The 22,857-nt window shown below is 50.5% G+C and overlaps 1 protein-coding gene and 1 long non-coding RNA gene across 2 annotated transcripts in view; both read left to right on the top strand.

Moving 5' to 3' along the window:
- DSCAML1 (DS cell adhesion molecule like 1) overlaps positions 1-22,857 on the top strand; it is a 314,658-nt gene that overhangs the window by 104,987 nt on the left and 186,814 nt on the right. The gene's annotated exons all lie outside the window — the stretch shown is intronic.
- Positions 1,879-16,667, top strand: LOC116661132. The gene is made up of 3 exons (XR_004316888.1): positions 1,879-1,889; positions 8,293-8,295; positions 14,848-16,667. It is a non-coding gene; the product is annotated as an uncharacterized LOC116661132 (long non-coding RNA).

Genomic DNA, 22,857 nt, shown 5'->3' on the forward strand with positions numbered 1-22,857 from the left:
TCCTGTGCTCCTAGAGCTGATCGTTTCCTGAGCAGGAGTAAAAGCTTCTGGCCAGATGTCCCAGGTCCACTCCCAAGCTGCTTCAAGCCCCATCCAAGCTCCCCTGAAGGGGAGGGGCCCCCAGAGACCCTGCCTGGTGGGGAATGAGGGGCTGCCTGAGCTGTCAGATCCGCCCAAGGTGCCCTGTTTGATCTTTACCCGGCCAAGTGGGCAGATTTGGGAAGCATGGCCCGGGGAGGAGCAGGGAACAGCTCTAGAGAGGATCAGAGGCCTGAAACCATGGACAGCAGCGTGGCCTGCACAGCAGGGCTTACAAGGATGAGGAAGACGCAGCGCAGTTGTCTGCCTTGTTAGACTCCAGCCTTAGTCACTACTCCCAGGTCCCAGGCAATTCCAAGCAGTAAACCAGAAAGTCCCTTCCAGCCCTGGACCTCTGCTTCCGAGCCTTGTGGGGTAACTTTCTAGATCCCTGGGGAGGCCACTGCAGCTCTCTGAGCCCCTCTGCAAGAGGGCTTCTGCCCCTTCTGCTCACGGGCTTGGCTAGTATCCAAGGACACCCTGTATGGGCAGGTGGCATGACCAGCGCAGGGTCCCTCAGGGCTGGGGGGCTCTGGGCCCCGTGGGCTTGGGAGTGGAAGCTGGTTCTGCTTCTCGCTGGCAGTGTGGTCTGGGACAAGTCACTTGGGTTTTCTGACTTTGAACCCCACATGCACAATAGAAAAACCACTCCTGGTTTTGTTTTAGCTCGGGACGATGGTAGGAGGAAGATAAGTGTGTGGTAGAACTGGGCTAGGACCCCACAGCCCCCATGGTCAGACACCTGCCTTCAGCCTCAGGAAGGTGTCACCTTCCCCTGAGGGCTAAGCAAGGATGCAGGCAGCCCTGGTGGGTCACCTAAGCTGCTGAAAGGGAAGAAAGCAAAGTCTAACACACAGAGCTTTTGCCAGCGAGGAACTGTCCATGTCCAGGGGATTATGAGACAGCACTTGTGAGCCTCCCTGTCCCTCACTGTCCCCCACTGTCCCCTACACATCTGTCTCATGGAGATATGGGACTCGGATCCAGCTTCGAAATTCTTTGTAACCACTGGCGAGGGGAGTTCTTCGTGGTGAGCATGTGGTATCCATTCTTACTGGAAAAGTTTGCTAAGCTTCATTTCCTCTTTTGAAGAGTAAGCTGCTGGTGGGTGCGTAGGCCTCCCCTATTGTTCTGGAATCCAGGAGAACTCAGGCAGGTTTTTGGTGGATTGCATTAGAATAGGCTTCCCCAGGCAGCAGAGAAGATGATGGTGTTGGGCACAGAGGCCTAGGGACCCCCCCACCTCCCCAAGGACAACCAGGGATGGGGGAGCACCAGAGGTCGCCAGGAGTCTGAGCGAGTTATGCTGGGGTGTGGGGCACGGTCAAGGTCATGGGGGCATGGCTGCTATTCAAGGGCCAGAAAAAGCACCCATCACCCACCAGCAGCCAGATTTCAAAACAGCCATTGAGTAGAGTTACCTTTTAATGTAACCCAATCTCAAGGACTTCTCAAGTGCCCCTCCTCCTGGAAGTTTTCCCTGATTCCCTCAGGAAGGAAGGGTGACTGTCCCCTTCCTGCTGCCCACTGCTGACCCCTGCCTCCTTGCTGTCTGGTGGTGAGCGCTGCTGGAGGCCAGGACCTGGTTCATGAATCCTGGTGTCCATCAGGGCCCTGCCACCTGCCAGACTCAGCAGGTCTAACATCGCCTGTAGCTCTCCTTTTGCTCGTGCCCAGCACTGATCGCCAAATGGCAGGCCAACCCAAAGTCATCCTCTGGGGTGGCAGCAAGCTTGTCTCTGTCCTGGTCGAGGTGGCCCCTTCATCCAGCAGAAAGCTTTGTGGCCACTCAGCCTGGGAGCTCTCCCGATGTGTGCCCACATATCTTAGCTTTGGCCACTGGTGATCTCAGCTTGAATTCTGCATCTCGGGTCTTACTCTGCTCATCTGTAAAATGGGGGACCTATCCCTCACTTGGTAGTGTTACAAGGATTCAGTGAGACAGAAAGTGTACATACTTAACACAGCACCTGGTACCATGACGTGCTCAGTGAAGACTTGCTGAAAAGCTTTCCCAGGATTGCATAAATCAGCACTAATGTCTCCACTTTATTGAACAGACTGGACTCACAGGGTGTACTCAGGAAGTGATTTGAATGTTTTCCCCACTTCTGACCTTCCAACCTGCTCTGTTGCATTTTCCTTCTCTGCTCTGCCTGGCATCTCAGGCAATCCTGCGGCATTTCTTCCCTCTGACTTTCTAGGATTAAAAACTCTAGTTATTCCCTCACTTAAGACCCTCTGTTGGCTCCCATCTCATTCAGAATCAAAGGCGAACTCCTTGCCTGCAGACCCTGGCCCCTGCTCCCTCTGACCTCATTCACCCCCTACCGCCGCCCGCACCCCCGTTCAGGCACAGCGGCCTCTTGCTGAGCCTCAGACACGCGACTTGTGCTGGCCTCCGGCTTTCCTTACACCAGATATCCACGCGGCTCACTCCCTCACTGCTGCTTGGACTCTCTGAACTGTCAGGAATTATTAGAAATGCCTTCCCTGACCCCTCTATAAAAATAACCACCCCTCCCACCCACACTTTCTCCACTCAGCACTTCCCCCGCCCCATACTACTCAACTCCATCCAAGACACACAGATTTACTTGTTCATTTATTGTTTGCACTTCCTCCCCTGGATTATAAGCCCTAAAAGGACAGAGATTTTGTCCATTTTCTTTAGTGCTGCATCTTCAGGACCTGAGACAGTTCCCGTACGTAGTAGGTGCTCAATAAATATTTGTGAATCTCAGTCAAAGCTTCAGTCTCTCATCCATCAAGGCTTCTCCTCTCCTCCTCCCCCAAGCCTGGACCTCACCTGGGCCAAGCCACCTGCAAGGAGAAGGCAGGGTGATATTTTTGCACACGCCTGGCTTCACCACAGAGGGAGCCAGGGAAAGGGCAGGAGGGTCACTCACTTGGCCACTGCTGCTGTCACTCCTGGTGACTTGTGAGTTCTCCGGAGGCAGCTCTCTGGGGCCGGTGACACTGCACTACTCCCACATGCTGGTGATGACCTTTACAGTTGATGCCTCCTGTGTCTTTGTTAGCACCTGCTCTAGGACATACCACGTAGCCTCTTTCTTTGGCCCCAGCTGGCAGTCCTTGGGAGCAGTTTCCTTTAAGGTGGCTCCTGAGAGGGGCAGTGCAGCACGGAGGGTGATACAGGGCTCAGGAGCAAGGCTGCCTGGGTTCTTACTCCGGCTAGATATTTAGCTGCTCAGTGACCTGGGGCAAGTCCCTGCACCAATCTGAGCCTCAGTTACCTTACCTATAAAATGGGGTATTTTGTAGGTGTGATTTTTAAATGAGATGATATGTGTAAGGTCTTTAAAACAGAGCTTGACCCGTAGGAAGTACTCATAAAAATTAGCCATGGTTATGGCCCCTTGTGCCCTTTGTGGTGTCTTACTTGACCCCTCAGTGAGCAGAAGCCCCCGTGGCCCCCAACCCCAACCCTCCAGAACCCTTTCTGCTTCCTCCACCCTGGGCCAGGGTCATCACCAGCCCCTGCCTCCAGTCCCAGAACTCATATCTAGCACACCTGAGGACTTCCTTGAACTCCCCTACCAGGTTTCCAGAGCTGCCCTGGGCTCACAGAGCCCCTCACTCGGCAACACGGGTGGGACACATTTTTCAGACACATACAGAAACCCAGGGCATTCCACTCTCTTCAAAGAGACCCTCACTCTACCATCTCATTAGACATCTGTGCTGCTTTGGCCTCTGCTGGAGTGATGGTGGATGGCCCTGGGCCTCCGCACCAGCTCCCCCCACCCCTGAGCAAGGCCCTCGTGGAAAGCCTAGGGCCTCTTCTTAGAATGTGCAAGTCCATCCTTGTCCTGTGATTCTTAACTCTGGGCTTCACGAGAAATTCTGAGACCAGGGGTAACGTCCTGTTTTACATCCTATTGTAATAAATTTGGGATGTTAGAGCAGAAAGGAGACTTGATAATCTCCTGGTTCAAACCTTCCTGGTAGATGTGATGAAACCAAGACCCAGAAAGAGGAAATGATGGACCCAAGAGTCCTCCATGAGTCAGTGCTTTGTAACGTGCCTCTCAAGCAGAATGGGGCAACCCTGTCCCTAGGAACGGCCCTCCTTTGGTTAGTAGCAGTCCCCGGGGCTTGCCACCACCCCTCAGGAAGGAACCCTGGCCAGGGTCCAGCTGGGATGGGCAGGACCCACAGCCCACCCACATGCCTCAGCTTCCCCATGATGGTGGCCCTGGACTCGGTAGGAGGCCTGGGCTCTGGGGGCTGCCCGAGGGTAGTTGAACAAGGCTCTGCCGCCTGGCCTTGTAAAGTGAAGCCCCGACCCAGCTGCCTGTTTGGCAAGATGTCTCCTGAGCAGATGCTGGTCCTTCCAGATAGCTGTAGGCCCTCCTGGGCACCTGTGATGGAGGCTGACTTGGAGGGCAGCTACAGCTCAGGAGGGCAGAGAAGGGCTGGTCTTGGGAATGGCCTCCTGTCTGCACAATTGTGGAAACGCAAAGCCCTGGACCCTCTGGAGGAAGAGGGCCTAGGCTGTGAGAGGCAGGTCTGGGGCCTGTTCTCGTGACATGGGACATGGGTCTGGGAAAAGAGACCCCTTTTGTGCCCTACAGTTGTCCAGAGGTACTTGCATTTGAAATGCAGAGTTAAGATACTGACACTTTGAGAAGAGTTTTCCTAACTCTGATCCAAGCTCTTTCCTGGTTCCCTTTGTTAGGTTTGATTTATAAAAGCTCTACTACCTGACATACTTGTTTTCTGCTCTCTTCCTCCCTTGCAGTTACTTTCCTTGGGGTGGGGGCAGGGAGGGAGGGTAATCAAAACCAGCAATGATTTTTTTCTGCCAATTTGTGATACGATCGCCAGTCCTTTACTTGGCTCTCCGCTCTATTTTATCCTCTCAATCATAATGAACTTCTTTATGCAAAAATCTGGTAGGTTTGGAACCCATTAGCAGAATTGCAACCCAAAAGCCCTATTTCCTCTGCTCCTTCTTGGTCTCCCCTTCATACCCCTGGCCCCTTAGTCATAGAAAGCTGTCCCCAGCGTGGGGATCACTCAGTGTGAAGAGAGAATCACAATCAGGAGAGGGAACCGTTCAATGCAGTTTGCATTTTACCAGGAGGAGATATTGATAAGACGGAGGCTGAAGTGGGCAGCTGAGAGTCTGCGGGTTACTTTCGGGACTGCTGGCAGATGAGGGATGAGAGCAGATGTCGATAGCTGACCTTTACACGGCAACGGGAAGCAATGCCCAGGGTACTCCAGCCTCAGCCTCTGCCAGGGAGCGAGGGGGGACTGGCACTTAGAAAACCAGCATCGCGGCCAGGCCTGTCTGTATAGTGATCACGTTCGTGGGCAGCTTTCTTCCCCTGAGTCCAATTGCATACTGGGAGCCAAGCAGAGAGAAAGAAGGCCCCTGCTGGCCAGGGGTATGAAATTTAACCCTGGAGTTTTGTGGTATGTTTGAAAGTGTCTGGAGCCATGGTGTTCTGTGTATGTGTGTGTCCATGTGTATAATTACAAAAGCTACTACTTACACAGACTCTGTTCTATGTCCTTCACGTATAAAACTCATTAAATCTGCAGGACAACCTTGTGAGGAACTGGGCTATTATCTTCATTTTACAAATCAGAACCTGAGGCACAGAATGGGCAAAAACTTACCCAAGGCCACACAGCACAGCCAGGACCTGAGCCCCGGCAGCTGGCTCTGGTGTCTGTTCTCTTAACTACTCCATCATACGCCTAATGAGATACTTTACATGCTTGGAAACAAGCATGTCAGATAGTAGAGCTTTTACAAATCAAACCTTCATCTCCTATGGTCCTAAATATCCCGCTAGGGCAAGCAGCCAGGACAGATTTGCCCCATTTTACAAATGCAGAAATCCAGGCTCAGAGAGGTCATCTGATTTGCCCAAAGTCACACGACAGGCAGCAGCCCAGAGACCGGAGCACACAGGCAGGAGAGATTTATAGTGCCACTTCTTTGAGGGCTTTTGAGGACATTCTTTGTCTTGCACTGCTCGCTCAGCCCTCTGCAGCTGTAATCACCTATCTTCAGTCCATTCTGAAGAAAGGGGGACTTGGCAAGGTGCCCTGTGGACGATGGGGGGTCCTAGATCTGTACAGGGGTATTTAGGGTGCAGGGGCACTACCTTGGTGAATATTCCATTAATATCCAAGGGAGGGCTTAGCACATGGACCACTTGGCACAAAGCGTGGGGACACAATGCTCTTGCCATTTCAAGGGCCCCAGTGACTGAGACGAGCATAGCAGCTCTATCTGGTCCATCAGAAATGCCTCTACCTAGAAATGCCTCTTCCCTTGTCACGGAATGGGAATACTGCTTCCGCTTCCCCTCCACCAAGAATCCAAAACATGCCGCATCAGGAGTGACTGCACCCCACTGCCAACCTAGAAGCCCCCAGTCCTTGGAGACAGGCCTGGCTGTGAATCCTCAGAAAGGAGCACCAGCTCTGTGCCAGGGTACTGTCCATAGCACGTGCCTTGCGTGAGTCAGGAGGGGATGGGGCAGACAAGCAATCACACAGAAATACGTTAAGGCGAACACAGAGGACCCAGACGAGTATTGACAAAGTAAATTGCTCTGGACAGTAAGCACCGCTCTCGCTTCCTCCTGTGGAGAATCCTCTATTGAAGGCTCACAAGGTAGGCGGGTTGAGGGAAACACACTGCAGAGGTGAGGCTCAAGGAAAGGTGGGAGTCTAAGGGGAGAAAGCGGAGTGTACGCTTCTAATTGAATCCATTTCGTGGCACCGTCTTCCCAGTCCTGGTCTAACTTGCACGTGTGCACGGAAATAGGAGATAAATAAATGGAAACACCAAGTTCCAGGGCAGCCTAAAAGGTTGGGGAATGAATCGATGTTCTCCCCAGGCAGCTGTCCGAATGAAGTGTAATAGTTAATAAAGGCTGATTGTGCACACACAGCTGGGCCAGCAAACAGAGCAAACGCAGGCCCGGGAGGCTCATCCTTTTCTCCAACACCCCCTCCCCTCAGTGGCGATCACAGGCTGATTAAATCAGATTTCTCAGCAGCGGATCCAATTAGGGGGGAGTGGGAGCTTGGACGTTACCAATGGCTGCACAGAACATGTCCAGTAATCCTTAAACTCTCTGATCTGCTACCCTGGGCGTGGGGGCAGGGGGTGGATTTGGTCGATGGAGGGTGGGGCAGAAGGGATCAGGGTAGGAGATAGACCCCAGGGGAAAAAAAAAAAAAAGAGCATCTGACCATTCACACTTGGGGTAAGCCCTGTCGAAAGCACTGTCTCGAGCACTGTGGGGGAAAAAGAGGAAGAGGCAGGATTCCTGCCCTTGGGGAACTGCCCAGGTCCTGGTTGGAGTAGCCCACACACGGGATGCCTCAAGAAGGCGCTTAACATAAGCAGAAACACCAGCACAGATCTTACAAAAGCTGAGGATAATTCACAAATCATTGATATTTGGCTTTGGAAGGCATTGATTTTCCTCCCAGAAGATTTACCTACCTAATTCCACTTGGCTTAAGCAGGTAATAAAAATGTGTTTGCCTTTCTTGATCACATTTAGACTGGCAGCAAGGGGCAAGGGGGCTCCGAGTCCTGCTGGCTGGCTGGAGAAAGGTACTTTGGGTTTACTACTTGTCCGCAGAGCGCTGTAAAAGCAGGCGGCAAAAACCGCCTGGGGAGGTGGATGAGCACCGCAGAGCTTGAGTGGTCTGGATAGACCGGCCCCTGGCAGGTGGTCTAGGGCGGCTTCCTGGAGGAGTTTCCACCTACCTTTGAGAACAAGTACAGAAACTCACAGCCCACCCAAGTGTTTCTCCCTGCCCCCTTTTACTACCTCCAGATATAGGTAAACCAAATGGCATTTGTCTCCTTCCCTGGGAAAAAGGCCACCCCATCCTGCGTGGATGATGGCCCTTCAGTTTGTCACAATACGCCTTCAGGTCTTTGAATCAGTTCAACAAGTATGCCAGGCCAGTAGTGGTACCCAGTCTAAGGGTACAGGGGAAGAAGCATCAGACGGAAGCCTGAATGATAAAGACGTGGGCTATATAAGAAGTTGAAACACCTTCCACATACAGCGCAGAACCTGGACTTCCATGTGAGTCGTCCACTCGTGGGACCGCCCTGCTTGCCCGTGGGCTTCCTCTGAAGTTGCTGCAGTTGCTTCTCTAGGAGCCGTTTCATGCACATGTGCTCATGTTGAATTTCCTAAGCTGGTAGCAAACCCTCATCCTGGGAGCATCTTTGCTTCCAACTTTGCCCAAAGAAGGGCTTTGGTATAAGATGCCTCCATGAATCTCTGTGTTAATGGAGAAGTCCTGTGTTTGGGGAGAGGGGAAAATGGTCATTTGGAAATCTAGTAAGCGTCCCCAAGGGAAGAGCTGCTGGAAAAGCATTGATGTTACGACCACACCCCAAACTGTCCAACACGGACTGCCTGCCCTTCTATTAAGGGGCACTGGGCTGGTAGGCAGGATGCCTGGATCTAGTCCTTACTTTGACACTAACACACTGGTTCCCTTGAGCACAACCTCCACCTCTAAGAACCCTGGTTCCCCATCTCCAAAATGAGGGTGTCAGACTGGATCCTCCCCAAAGTTTCTTTTGACTCCAAAGACCTATGATGCCATGAGATAAAGACCACCCCCCCACCTCTGACTTTCTAATACTATGGCCACAGGGCTTCTATTTTTATTTCCTTTCATATTCCAGGATCTGAGCATCGCTTTTGACTGACTGTAGGTGTAACAGAATTTGTACTTTCTTGAAATTTAATTACTAGCAGTAAATGATCAATCAATCCATTGATTAACTGCTTATTGATTCCCCCTGACAAGGCTCTGAGACAGTTAGGCTGCATTTGGAACACAATCCTTTGGTAATTGGCTTATCCTGCCGGGCGCATAGCCTCTGTTAAAAGGCATTTGGGTCTTGGTAAATGGCTTTTTATCTAAGTATTTATTTCTCAGATCCCAGGACTGCTGTTGGGAGGCATTTTATGTGTGCGCTGGGTTTGGTAGGTAAGCCCTGAGATGTAAACATAGACTCCACGTGGCTGCCTGACAGCTAGTGCAAGAGATTCAGACCCTTTAACTGAGGGTCCCAGAATAAGTCATTCCAGCTCAGTGCACCTCTGGCAGCCAGTCTATAAAATGAGCATGTGGGGCTGCATGACGTCTAAGGGCTCAGATTCCTTAACTCTGATTCTAACTCTGTTTCCCAAACAATCTAGCTTAAAGGGATGGGAAATTTGCATATCAAACACCTCAAAAAACCTCAGGTTGCCCAGGCTTCATTCCTCTTGGGGAAAGATGTGGACCCTGTTGGTGCTTTGAAGTGTGAGCATTAAGTGCATTCCTTATGCCAGGCTCAGGCCACAGGGAACTGGCCCCACAGTTTCCGAATGTGCGCCACTTTCAAGGTGCAGCTAGCTCTGTTATCCATATGGACAGAAGCACGGAGAAAAGAATTCTGGTCCGACGTCCTCTGCCACCCACGCCCTCTGGGTTCCTCCCTTTCTGTCTAGTTCTTGCATGCCCAAGAAGGGAAATTCATTTCACCATCAACGTCAACAAGACAGCACTGCGGATTAGATCTGTCTCTTCTTCCCTGTGCCTCTGCCTAGGCCCTTAGTGGATGCTAATGTCGGGAAGAGAGGCCCTTGGATTGTCTGTTGGAGTGCTGTGTCAGATTAGGACACTGTTACAAGTAATTGGAATACACTGGAAGCAGGAACAAAACGCCACCTGAGCACAGAGGTGCTTTTGTTCCGTCCTGGGAGTTGATGAATGCCTCGAGGAGGGGTTGCCACCTCTCACTGGACAACCACAGTGGCCTTGGGCTATAGCCATGGTGGACCCGTCTGGTCCCTCCACACTGCAGCCAGAACCTCCTTGTGTAGTTCAGATCTGAGGCTGTCACTCCCTTGTTTCAAAGCCTTTGTTCAAAGAGTCTCCAGGGTCCAGAGTCAAGTCCATGCTCCCTGACGTGACACCCAAGGCCCTCCCCGATCCGGCCAAACTTGACACTTGCTTCCTGCCTGCCTACCTTTCTGGCCTTCACTTAGTAGGTGTTCAGTATTTACTGTAGTGAGTAAGTCAGTGAATGAGAGGGTTTGGTCTAGAACAATAACAATACTTAAAATTCTGGTGACAAGCATCAGAACTGCTGTCGTAATTTCCTTCCTTTCCTTCCTGAAAGGCAGCGAAGGTCCCTGAAGACCTGGGCACCAGGAAGTTTCCCTCCTTTAAAGAGGCTCTAGCATCACAGGCTTGGCCAGGCCACCAGCCCAATCCTGATGCTGCCACTGTTAAATCCAGGTGTCACTCTGGAGTCCTAAGGTCCCCATGGTCTGGCCCTTGCCATTCTCTGACTCCATCTCATGCTCAGCCCTTCTCACTCATTGAGCTATAGCCACACCTATCTCTGTTTCTCAGACAAACCAGGGTTTTTCACCACCTCCCCCAACCCTGACCTTTGCATGTGCTGCTCTTCTGCTGGAAAGCCCTTCCCCCATACATTTCACATTTAGCTCCATACCACATCCGTCTGTCTTGGACACTGGTATTTCCCCATAGCCTAGAACAGTGCTTGGCACCAAGAATATCTTTTAAATAGTTGTTGAATGAATAAACGAGCCGACATAGAAGGCTTGGATTGGGAGAAGCAGCGCCGGTTCCGGCCTGCCTCCATGTCTTACGCTCACCCAGTTCAGGCAGATGGGGACACTGAAGTTCTCCCAGGGTGAGATGCCACAGCCAGCCGTGCACAGCAGGGCTTTCTCAGAGCCTGCCCGAGGGCCCGGCCATCTGCTCACCTAGTACCCACGCAGGCCAGTGCTCCCATCGAGGCTGCCCTTCAGTGGAGGGCTTGCTTTGAGGGCCGCTCTCCCCCGTGGGAGCCCTTTGGCTTTCTCCTTTTATGGGGACTTTTTGCTGCTGGATTGACTGAAATTGTCAGATTTGCATTTGGTACACCTGCAGCAAGAGGCCCTGGGGGCACCTAGGCCTTTGGAAATCAATAGGAATAAACAAACAAATATATTCATAGGATGGGGACCTGGAGAGGAGGGGCGGCTGGAAAGGAAGGGAGAAAACAAATCAAAGTGCCCGGCTCACCAGCTCACTGACTGCAGCAGGGGACCCACCCCCTGCCGCCTCCACCAGACAGACCCACGCCACGCTCCTGCTAAAGTTCCTCTTTCCATCACCACGGTGAAACTGAGACTGTAATTCTAGTGCTAGCCTGAATGGGTTCGTTTCTTTTTAATTACTCCAGCATTGGGGTTTTAGGCAAGTTGGCTATTGTTCAAGCCACGCTCTTCTCCACTCTGCTCCCCACACTTTGAAGCAGCAGGAACAGCCAGAAGGAGATGTCATTGAGCGGCCGAAGTGGCTGGTGTGAGACCAGGTGGCCCTGTAGTCAGTGGCGGAGTCATGGAGGTAGAGCCAGGAAGGGCCAGCTCTCTCTGCCTGGAACCCAGTGATATTCAGGGAGCGGCCCAGGCGCCTTCCTGGGTGCACCGACTGGGGTCCTGCAATTAGAAGAGGACCTGGCCAGGCTCCTTGGTACCCACTGGGCTCCAGCATCGTGAGACAGAAAACCAGTGGCACATCGTGCTCTGTAGCTTACGAAATGCCTTTTCACATCTGCACGCATAAGCCAGTTCCTGCTGAGAGCTTGCACCAGACTCCTGAGACACCAAGCAGCTGGGGGTGGGAAGTCCCGCTCTGGCATGAACTAGTCCCATGGGATTTGTAGACCACAGAGCACCCTGTGGAGAAGTCTGAGGCATGAGATTACTACCAGGGACAGATATTACATGGCTTTAGCCAACCTCTCTGGGCGTCAGTTTCCTCATCTGGATTGTAAGCTCCTGTGAGCACAGCTGTCTTAGTCATTGCTGACTTCCTGGTAGTAGACATTTTAAAATACTTTTAAAGGAATGAATAAATGAAAAAAGAAAGAAAGAAACTGGGGATAATAATACCCACCTCCTAGGACTGTTGTAGGAACAAATGCGATAATGTGTCTAAAAGCCTTAGCGCAGAATTAAATGCTAACAGTGTTTGGTGGTTTCCTTGTTCTTGGAATGGTTAAGTTACTTGCTCCAATGTCAGATACCTAGTGAACGGTAGATCTTCTGGTGCTCGGTCCCATATCCCTTCCTCTCCAGCAAAGCAATCATAAAAATAAATGCAGCTTTAATGTGTTTAGATACAGGGTCACTCCTGGACAGGAATAAGCACTGGAAAAAGCTTTGAGAAAAATGAGTGGACATCAGCACCAACAAGTGCGAGGGACAAGAGCCAAGGCAGAAAAGGGTGCCGGGCCTGGGGGTCCCCAGGGCACTGGGCGAGCCGCAGCGCCTGCTGATAGACGTGGCTTTGAGGTGCCTAGCAGACCTGCAGCTGGGAAGGGACACGGTAGCTGCTGGCTCAGCTAAGGTGAAGCCGGGATGCATGGGGACCCAGAACTCCGCTGTCATGGGTCTGTGGGCTTATTCGTTCAAAGAGAGCTGGAGGCCTTCTAGAATGTCAGGTCTCCTTCACTGCACTATGTATTCTCATTAGCACGTACACCAGGCCATTGGGAACCGGTTCTGTAGATCCTGTGAATATTCACAATATTCACCAACTGAAAATGCACTGGGCTGTCTTTTTGGAATATCCATTAGGTGCTAGGCATTTGTTTTGTTAATTGAGGTGAGATTTACTTAAAAGTGCTAGATACTTTCTTCGACATGAATTTTAGGCTCCAAAACAGCAATGTAAGGTGGGTATGAGTAACCCCATCTCTGCACAAAGGGAAACTGAGCCTCAGGGAGATGATGTGACTTGGCCCAAGCTACGCAGCAGGGAGGACGGCAACATAGATTTGTCTGAATCATAAATCCATACACTTTCCATCACACCACAGTGTATAAATGTGCATATTTATATAAACTGTGAGATAAAATATCTGCTCATAAAGCCTGTCACTAGCCAGTGCTTCCTCGAGCATCGCTGTGGATTTGGCTACTGGCCTGCCCCAGCCCCTCGTGAGTCCAGGCCTCTGGTTCTCTGCAGACTTGGCTTCATGGAAGCTCCTTAGCTCCAGCCTGGAGACACCTACCATCTCACCCTCTCTCTTCCCAGGCCCTGCCCCTCTGTCCCCTGGTGCCCTCCTGGCTGCTGGGAGCCACAGCGCCTTCCCAGATTCACTGGATGCACTGCTGTGTATCAAATGCTTGGTGTTCGTGCTGAGTGCAGCCTCGCTGTACTTGTTACAGCTCAGTGGAAACACCCGTGCTCTTTGGAAGAGCAGGGGAGGAATAAATGTTTCAGTCACGCTATAAATAATGTAGCGAGGAAAGATGTTGTGAAAGTGGTGCTCTGGGTTTTGCCAGGAGGTATGTTTTCCTTCTTTCTTTTTTTTCCCCCTTTTACCTTCCTCCCCTAGCCCCCCTTTATTCAGGCCGATACAGAACGCCTCTCACCAGGGATCAGAGGAAAAAGCCCTGCGCCAAGGGGAGGAGAAGATTAAACTGTTGAAACTAAACAAATCAATCCCTGTAGGGAGAGGGCAGAGGGGAGGGGAGAGTCTGGCCAGCCAGGCCCTTGGCAGTGATTTGGGGACTGAAAGAGAGAACCTCCTGGAAGAGGCTGGGTGTCATTCATGCCAACGGAGGGTGGGAGAGGAGAGGAGAGCTGCCTGGAAAAGGAGGGTTGGGATGAGATTCTAGACCTCTCATCTTTCTTTCGCAACCCAGCAAGTGGGAGAGCTCCAGGGGCGGGGCGGGGGGGGGGTGCTGGCTGGGTTCTGCTTGCAGGACTGGAGCAAAAAAGGCAAAGGGGTGATGAGGGATAGCCCCAAGGTGTAGGGGCCCTGACAGCCGGGCTGGATAGCCAAAGACAAAAGAACCAGAAGCCGAGCCCAGATCACAGTAAAGGTGGGAGCCAAAGACTGAACCCAGGTAGGAGGGCCAGGTGGAGCTGTAGACAGGAAGGTAAGCAGCAAGACCAGAAACATCGAGGAGCTGGGCAAGCTCCCAGGACCGAGTCTGTGACGTGGCAAGGGTATTGAAGGCCAGCTTTTCCATGGCATCAAATGTATTGTTTGCGGATGGATCTTATGTTGAAAAATGCCTTCATCTCTTTCTGGCTGCTCTGGGCCTCGGAGTTTCCTGGGGTTCAGCCAGATGAGATGGGGGCCTCTTCTTTCTCCAGGGGCAATTGGATGTGGAAAGTCAAAGGCGGTGGCAGCTCTGATGGTGCTGATATCAGGGAACCAGAAGAACCCAGGACTTTTTATTCCGGGTCTGCTATTCTTTAAGTGTGATCTGGCAATCCTAGGCATAGGCATCATCTGGAGCATATTTTAAAACACAGATTTCTTTTTCCCATTCTAGATTTACCGAATCCAAATTTGAGGTGGGGCCCAAGAACCTGTGCTTTAAATAAGCATTTACACGACTCCTATTTGCATGAATTTTGATAGCCCCTGTTAGGAACTACATTCATTACCTTTGGTTGGAAAAGAAGTTTGCTAGAGAAGGTCTTTACCATCAACTTGAAAGCTGATTTCCTCATATAATTTAACCTTATCCATTTGGCAGTCTGGAAACATTGATTGAGTACTTACTGTATACAGGGTGCTGTGCCAGGGCTATTGCCTGGAGTCATAGGGTGGAAAGGACCTCAAAGACCATCTGCCACCCAGAGAGCATCTTCTATGGCCTCCCTAAGGAGTGACCATCCACAAACTCACTAGCTTGTGAGGCGGCCAAGTCCATGGTTGGCTGGCTTGCAGGTCCTGATTCTGCCTCCTGGCACACAGACAGATCTGCTCCCTCTTATACGCAACAGCCACTGTCATGTTCCCCTGAAATCTCCTTTCCACGCTAGAAACTACCAGTTCCCTGAAAGGAAGGGTTGGTCCAGACTTCTCATCTTCTGGTTTCTCCTCTCTGGGTCCTTGGCTGGGTGGCTATCCTTCTTAAAGAGAAGGACTTATTCCCGGAAGTAGGTTGACCAGCCAAAGGGAGAGACAAACAAACCCACTTCCCCTTTTCTGGTCACAGACCATCGTTTCCCCTGGAAAGTTGCTTTTAGAATAAGGAGGTTGGTTCCCCCCGGATGACTTTTGAGGGTAGAGGGACTTCAGAGGAAGGCAAGAAACAAGTGGATGCAGGCCACTCCAAGCCTTCCTCTCTCCTGCGCAGAGTTTCTGTAACAGCATCCAGCCTTCGAGGAGCCAGCAGGTGAGCCACGACCCTGGGCCACACTGGAAGGTGCTGACCCCTGGTTCACAGGCTACCTCCCTTCTTCATAAGCCCAGTCTCCACAACTCCGTTCATCACCATCTGACATCCTCAGCTCTTCCCCTCCACCAAGACTACACCAGGAGAAAGCTGCTCATTAGCAGGGAAAGAAAAAGGGAGGAAAGTACCCTTTGATGGAGATGAGCCACAGAAAGAACTATGCTCCAGATCGTGCTCTGTCACCTTGGCCTTGGAGAGGGATGCAAGAGAGGAGACCTAAGGAGGACCAGGTGGCAGGCGAGGAAAACGATTTGAGCAGTGGCATTTGGGTCTGATTGGAGGGGAGAGAGTCTGGGGCTGGGGAGGTTCATTATAATAATTGTATCCTTCCCCTGTAGTTACAACCTTGCAAAATGTAACTTGATGTTTGTAATGAGCCATAATTAGACAATCACCAAAAGTTGCAGTGAGTAGAATGAATGGAAAACCCAGCCAGCAATGGAATTCACTGTTCTTGCACACCTGTTTTGTTCTCATTTTCCTCCTCCCTGTGATAGAAGCCCCAGGAAAGACCTTCCATTGCCCTGACTACATGCTCCACTGCTCTGCGTTTATTTGGCCAGAATCTGTGGTCCTGTGAGGCGCCTGCCTCTGGTTCCCAGCTCTTGGATTTCCTCCTGCCATTTGGGTCAAGTCCCAGGATCATCAACACTGAGAAGGCTGAACACAAGCTGAGGATCCCAGGTCCCGAGGGAGGGAGTCCAAGGGCCAGGCTGTGGTAGCATCCTTCCTCCCTGGAAATGAGGCCTGGGCGTTCTCATCACTCTTTCTAAGAAAGCACAGGACTGGTGCCCAAGTCTGCACAGCTAGGAAGTGACCAGTAACAAAACCTATTACCTCTCTTGTGCTATTTGCCTAAGTGACAGGAGCACCATCCCTAACTCAAAGGAGCCCTTAGTGATGAGATTTTATATAAAATGTATAAATACAATATACACGTGTGCAAAGTGTATGCATGTGTATATGATAGGATGGAAAGATATTTAGGGACAAGGGCTCTTTCTCAAACTCAAGCCACAAAATCACCCCTAGATACAGCTTGCTAGAGGACACAGCCATCTCTCCTTGCATGGGTGTTCCATGTGTTCTATGCGAGGTTCCCACATAGAATTTTGCTTTGGCACCAATTCAGGGCACCTGTTAATGCTGATCGTGGCAAATGGTGCTCTGACCTCTCTCAGCAGCTGGGCCCAGGCCCCCAGGGTGGAGCAAGTTTGAATGTTTACAACATTTACATTTTAATTAAAACCCTTTTTGGACTCTCCAGAGTTTCCATGAATCTATTAGTCCCTGCTACATCCTCCCCTTTATGGCAAAGTCATTTCAGAACATGGAATTTATACGAAGGCTTTGCTCTTACTGCTTATCAAATGAGGCCTTATGAGACTCGGGAAATAGGAAGGAATTGAGAGATGACAGGATCCAGCACATCATTTTTTAGATGAGGAAACTGAGGCCTGGAGGAGGGAAGGCCATTTACCCAAGGACACATCGACCGTGGCTAACCTGGGTCTTCAGTTCAGACCTGGCTCCTCACTGGAGCCTTAACATTCAGCCATGACCCCTTCTCCTTCCCGGAGTGGAGGGACTGGGAAGGGCGGGCCTTTGGTGGCTTCAGGCTCCCCTTCCTAGGGCTTTGAATTCTGAGCTCCTTCTCCAGGACTGGAGCCCTGAGAGGGGACTTGGACTCTGAAGCAGGAGACTCTGCTGATGTAGCTGGACCGTTTCCTACAGCCTGTGTCAGGGAGGAGAAATGGAGAGAGAGAAGCAGGAAAGGAAGGGAGGAAGAGAGAGAAATAGTTCTGGGTGAGTAAAGACATGGGCGTGGGGCAAAGATGTAGGGGAGGGCCAGGCAACTGAGGAAGCCCAGGAGCTGAGATGCTCTGGCCCAGAGCAGAGCCAAGCCCTGGGGCCGCCTCCCCCTCCCCCTCTGCCTCCCCAGGGGATGCTTAGGCAAGCTGACTCTTGTCCCACAGACTGGAGCCTTTGGACCTCAGAAGGGCTTGTGCTTAAACAATAAAAATATCTTGCCCAGCTGTTCTGGAAGACAGTCTCATTTAGCTAAAGAGGCAGGAAATCCGATTTGTGGTCCGGACTTTTCCATTAACTAGGTAGCCTTGGTCAAGGTCTCTGACCTCTGGTGGCCTTGGTTTCCTATGAGAAGAGGTTTCCTATGACTAAATGAGAAGAGTGTTAATGGCTTTGTACTCAGTGGTCAGGCTTCTGTTAGGTACATGTGAGAATACTCCATAAACTAAAAAGCACCATAATAGTACCCAAGGGCTGGGTGGATTACCCCTGCCAGGGAGCCTTTCCTGTGACATTTACCTCTGGGGGCCTGGGGAATGTAGTCTAGGCACACAGGTAAAAGCCTTTCAAATTACTGGCCCCTTGTTACTGCAGGACTGTGCTCAGCTAAGCTCACCTTAAATCCCAACTGTTTACACATCTAGGAAATTTGAAATATCAGCAACGCTTACCCCGGATTGGAAGGTGCGCGGGGTCCCCATCGCCTGAGCAGGCTGCCCAGGAGTCAGAAAGGAAGTGTGGGTCTGTGGTCTGTTTACACTCGAGTCATGGTCTAGGAGCCAGAGCTGCACCCAGCCTGGTCATAGGGGCAGATGGGCTGATGAGAGAAGCAAGAGGCCCCATCTTCGCCTGATGACCCAGTTTACCTGATTTTTGCTTGAACGGCACAAATAAGAAGTATCTGGATGTTGGGATGCTGGGGAAAAGGCACAGATGCCTCGTTGACACTTTGGTTTATGGGATTGGTTCCTGGCTAAGGAATCCAGTTGACCTAAGGAGAACCTTTACCACTTGAAGATGTGTTTATACTAATCCTGAACTGTTCATTGCCTCTTTCTCTGGCTGGAATGGGATGTCTAGGCTTCTGCCGCTCTCTTCTGAGTTGTTAACCCTTCGTTGGTCCAGTTCATAGCTATCGACTTGGGCCCTGGCATGGGGTCTAGCCTTTCATGAGCCCTGTCGTGAACTCTATCTTCTTTATACAGATAACACCCTGCCAACGCACAGTGTAAGACCCCAGGCGATCTCAGATCTCACTCTGAAAACACGGGTTTTAGTTCTTGCTCTGCCAGTAGGCTAACAATGTGACCTTGGGCGAGTCATGACTTTCTGGGCTTCAGCTTGCCGATCTATAAAATTGAGGGAGTTGGATTTCATCGCCCTGAGGAAGTGGATCAGGAAAGCCTCTTTGACACCAGAATGTGAGGGGGGCACCCCATCACATGGGCATGGTATCGGCAAACCGCTCAAGCTAAGACCATCTGACTCTGTGCCTCAGGTGAACATGTAGTGTAAGCTCTGAAGACTCTGAAGGGACACCAGGGTGGCTCCTGTCGGTGCTTAAACATCAATCGTAACAGAGGCTCACTTTCTGTTCTGTGCTTGTTGGAAAGACAGCCTGGTGACTCCACAGTCCCTGCTAAGCCTTTGTTGTCAATTAACAAGCAGTTGCATTCTGGAGAGACCATTGTTCTTAAGTGTTCAGCTCCCTGTGCCATGTGCCAGCTGGCATCCCTGTGACCAAGCCCAGCCCCAGCGCCGTAGGTGACGCCGGCAAGAAGCAGGTGTATGCTCACCGTGCTGAGCCAGTGCACACACCAGAGTCAGTCACTCTGACATTCCAGAAGCAGAACGCCCTTTTCCAGGAGGCAAAGAAGAGGCTCAGCTATTTTTTGTGGAGGAAGAGTACGGCAGACTGTTGATCACAGACCCAGAATCTCAGAGTGAAAAAGGGATCTTAAGAGGTTGCCAGTCCCACTTCCTCTCGACGCTAAAATCTCCCTCTGTAATCCAGCTGCTCCCCACTTCCAGAAAGGAAAAGTGAGACCATGGACAGTTACAAATAAAGTCAGAAAAGGAGATCCCCTATCCATGAAAGGATGGGGTGAGGAGATTGTTCTGCCAGGGACCTAGGATTAGATGGTTACTGACAGTGAGCATTAAATTCAAATCTGAGCTCCTTGGGCAGCAAAGGCAAAAATGGAAATGTGATTGTTATATGGGTGTCTGACAAAAGACTCATGGCAGCAGAGACACTCTTTTCCCTGATACTAAATTCTAAAGGAAGCCACAATCATTTACTGGCCAGGGAAGGGGACCCTGGAGGTTGGAACTTAGACTTCCTGTTTCCCTTTTCTTACTCCGATGCCGTATGGTCCAAGATTCTATGCAACTTCACAAGGCTTGCTCTGACTGGTTCACTTTTCTCCATTTCTTCTTTGGAGAGCCCACTGACTTATGTGTGAGCCTGAAGTCCTACAGGGCCAGGTCCCCTTTGGAAATTCCACGGGCTTTTGAGAATCTGGAAGGAAGTCGCTTGACTTGGGATGTGGATGCTGGTAGACAGGGCAGAGGCGGGGACATCACCTGCAAGCACCGGCTGCTGTGGAGACTGGGAGCCCTGGGAAGCCTGGGTGGCATGCACTGTTTCTGGCATTTCAGCCCACAGACCCACAGACCCACACAGCTGGTGGGTTCTACCAGCCTTCAGAAGCTGGTTTAAACACCCCTTGTATGAATCAAGAGTTAAGCACTTTATTTTTTTTTTACTTATAGAGTAATAAGTACATTTCCAGTTCTTCATGTAATTGGTCAATGGCTAGATCCAGGTGACATCACACTGGCACCTCCTAGTAAGCCTCCAATTCCTCCAGGTGGCCTGAGGTGTCTGAGGGCCATATACGTGTCGCTACCACCGTGAGGCTCTGTGCTGGACACAGTCTGGGCACCATTGCTAGACCCTCCATGTGTGGTCTTCAGAGGCCCTGTAAGGTGGTGATTAAGACCACAGACTCTGGATTCAGGCTACATAGTATTCAGATCTCAGCACCCCCACTAACTTGGTTCTGTGACTTGGGTTAACCCTTCTGAGCCTGAAATTTTTTTCATCTATGAAAGGGCAATAATAATACTACCTTACTGGGTAGTTGAGAAGCTAAGCTGATAGATAGATAGATAGATAGATAGATAGATAGATAGATAGATAGATAGATAGATAGATAGATAGAAAGAAAGAAAGAAAGAAAGAAAGAAAGAAAGAAAGAAAGAAAGAAGAAAGAAGAAAGAAAGGTAGATAGGCAGGCAGGCAGGCTTAGAGATATTTTGATAGACAGTTGTCCTCGGCACACAATAAATGTTACATCAGCCTCTGACCATCCTCATCGTCAGCATATCTCAGAGGTGTAGACGTTATTATCCCATTCTATAGCTGATCAAACTGAGATTCAGAAGAGCTAAGTTCCTCATTGAGGGAAGCATCACTAAGTGTGGAGCCAGGATGGGGATCTGGCCCTGCCTTACTCCAGACCCTGATCCCCCATTCTGAAGCCTGTGACCCTCTTGATTCCACCTTCTGAGCTGGCAGGTGAACCCTGCCCTGTACCTTGGTCTTGAGGCACACTGCCGGCTCCACACCAGCATGCTGACCAGGAGCTGCTTCTCACAGGGCAGTGAGAGGGTCTCCACAGCTGTGACACAAGGAACTGAGGGGCAGTGCTGTGGCCAGACTCCTCCTGAATCCAGGTTTACCTTTCAGCCTAAGCCCTTCAAAATACACCTTCTCTCCCCAGTATCTCCACCTTGAGGTTAAACAAAATCCCCTCTTGGCACCTGACAGATGTGGCTTGAGACTGAACCCAGCCCCAACAGGGGCTGGGGCAGAGCTGAGATGGCCCTCCACAGAGCAGTGGTTTTCAGGATCCCTAGGCTTTCCGGCACTGGGGCTAGGGTATGGATTAATATTTTTCCACCAATTTTGCTTCAGACAGATCTAGTTTTAAATCCTATGTTTACTGTTTACTAGCTGTGTGACTTTGGGCAAGATACTTAACTTCTCTGAGTCTTGCTTGCCTCATCTATAAAATGAAGATGATAATATGTCCCTCATAGGTTTGTTTTAAGTACTGAATCATAATACCTGCAAATTCTCTGCCTCTAATAAGGTAGAAGCTCTTCGTGTTTAATATTGTTTTTATTAGTAGTATGATCATTATGATTATTGTATCCTGCTGCCCCATGATACACAGACCCCAGCAGGTGTAGGTACCCCCTGCAGGTGGACCCCAATATCAGGGTATCAAGATGGCAGCTGGGACTTCAGGCCTGGAGGCAGGCCCAAGGGTGGTAGGAAGGCTCGCAGCCATAGCTCAGCCTTGGGCTGTGCACGTAGGCTTTGGACAGAGGGAGTGTGCTGTCAGCTGCCATGACATCTGGACACCTGGCATTGGGGCTGGGAGGCAAATGTGGGAGGAGGGTTTTCTGTTTCAGGGAGGTTGTTGCATCTAATTCCTTACTTGACTGAGGAGAAATGCCATTCCAGGTGGCCCCACTAGGGCACCCTAAGAAAAGCACCACCGTTCCTTCCTGCTGCTTCTCCATCATCTCAGTGCCCTCCATGCTTCAGATAAACATTTGTGGATAGTGGGGGGAGGGGGAGCACGTGTACCTGGGCAAGAACAGGATGGTCCCAGCTGTGTTCTTGATTGATCTCTAAGCTCCCCTGCAACTTAACATTCTGCGGGACTCGGAGCCCATAACTCAAGGATGCTGCAGCTTCCCAGAGCAGTGACATCTCGACAGTAAATCTCACCCACTTAAATGATGCTTCTGTTCCTATTCCACTTGCCAACGTACCTTCCATCCCCTGACTCCTCCTGATGCCCCTCAGAGGCAGGAGTCTCAGTCTCTCCTGTCTCTTGAATGGGCCAGCAGAGACTCAGGGAAGGAAACGGCTTTTCCTGTGTCACAGAGCAAACTGGGGGAGTCTCCAGAACGTCAGCCCACATGTTCCAATTCCAGCATAATGTCCTGGTTTTTCACATTTTATAGCGACTTTATTGAGATGTGATTCACGTACTGTACAACTCACCCATTTGAAACATATGATTCAGTGGGTTTTAGTACATTCGCAAATATGTACAACCATCGTTACAATTTTAGAACATTTTTATCACCTCAGAATGAAACCCCTTACCCTTTAGATAGCACCCCTAAACACCCTCATTCTCCCCTAAGCCCTAAGTAACAGTCTACTTTCTATCTCAATGGGTTTGCCTATTTGGGACATTTCATGTAAATGGAATCCTGTACTATGTGGTCTTTTGTGTCTGGCTCCTTTCACTTAGCATAATGCTTTCAAGGTCCATCCATGTTGTAACATGTACTTCATTCCTTTTCATTGCTGAATAATATTCCCTTACACGGATGTATCACATTTTATTTATCCATTCATTAGTTAGTGGACTTCAGGTTGTTTCCATCTTTTGGCTATTAAGAATAATGTTGCTATAAACATTCACATACAGGTTTTTGTGTGGACATATGTTTTTATTTCTCTTGGGTATCTGCCCACGAGCAGAATTGCTGGATCAATGGCAACTTGACGTTTAACCATTTCAGGAACTGCCTGACTGTTTCCCAAAGTGGCTGCCATGTTACATTCCCACCAGCA

The sequence above is a fragment of the Camelus ferus genome, chromosome 33 (assembly GCF_009834535.1).
Source record: "Camelus ferus isolate YT-003-E chromosome 33, BCGSAC_Cfer_1.0, whole genome shotgun sequence".
Taxonomy (NCBI): Eukaryota; Metazoa; Chordata; class Mammalia; order Artiodactyla; family Camelidae; genus Camelus; species Camelus ferus.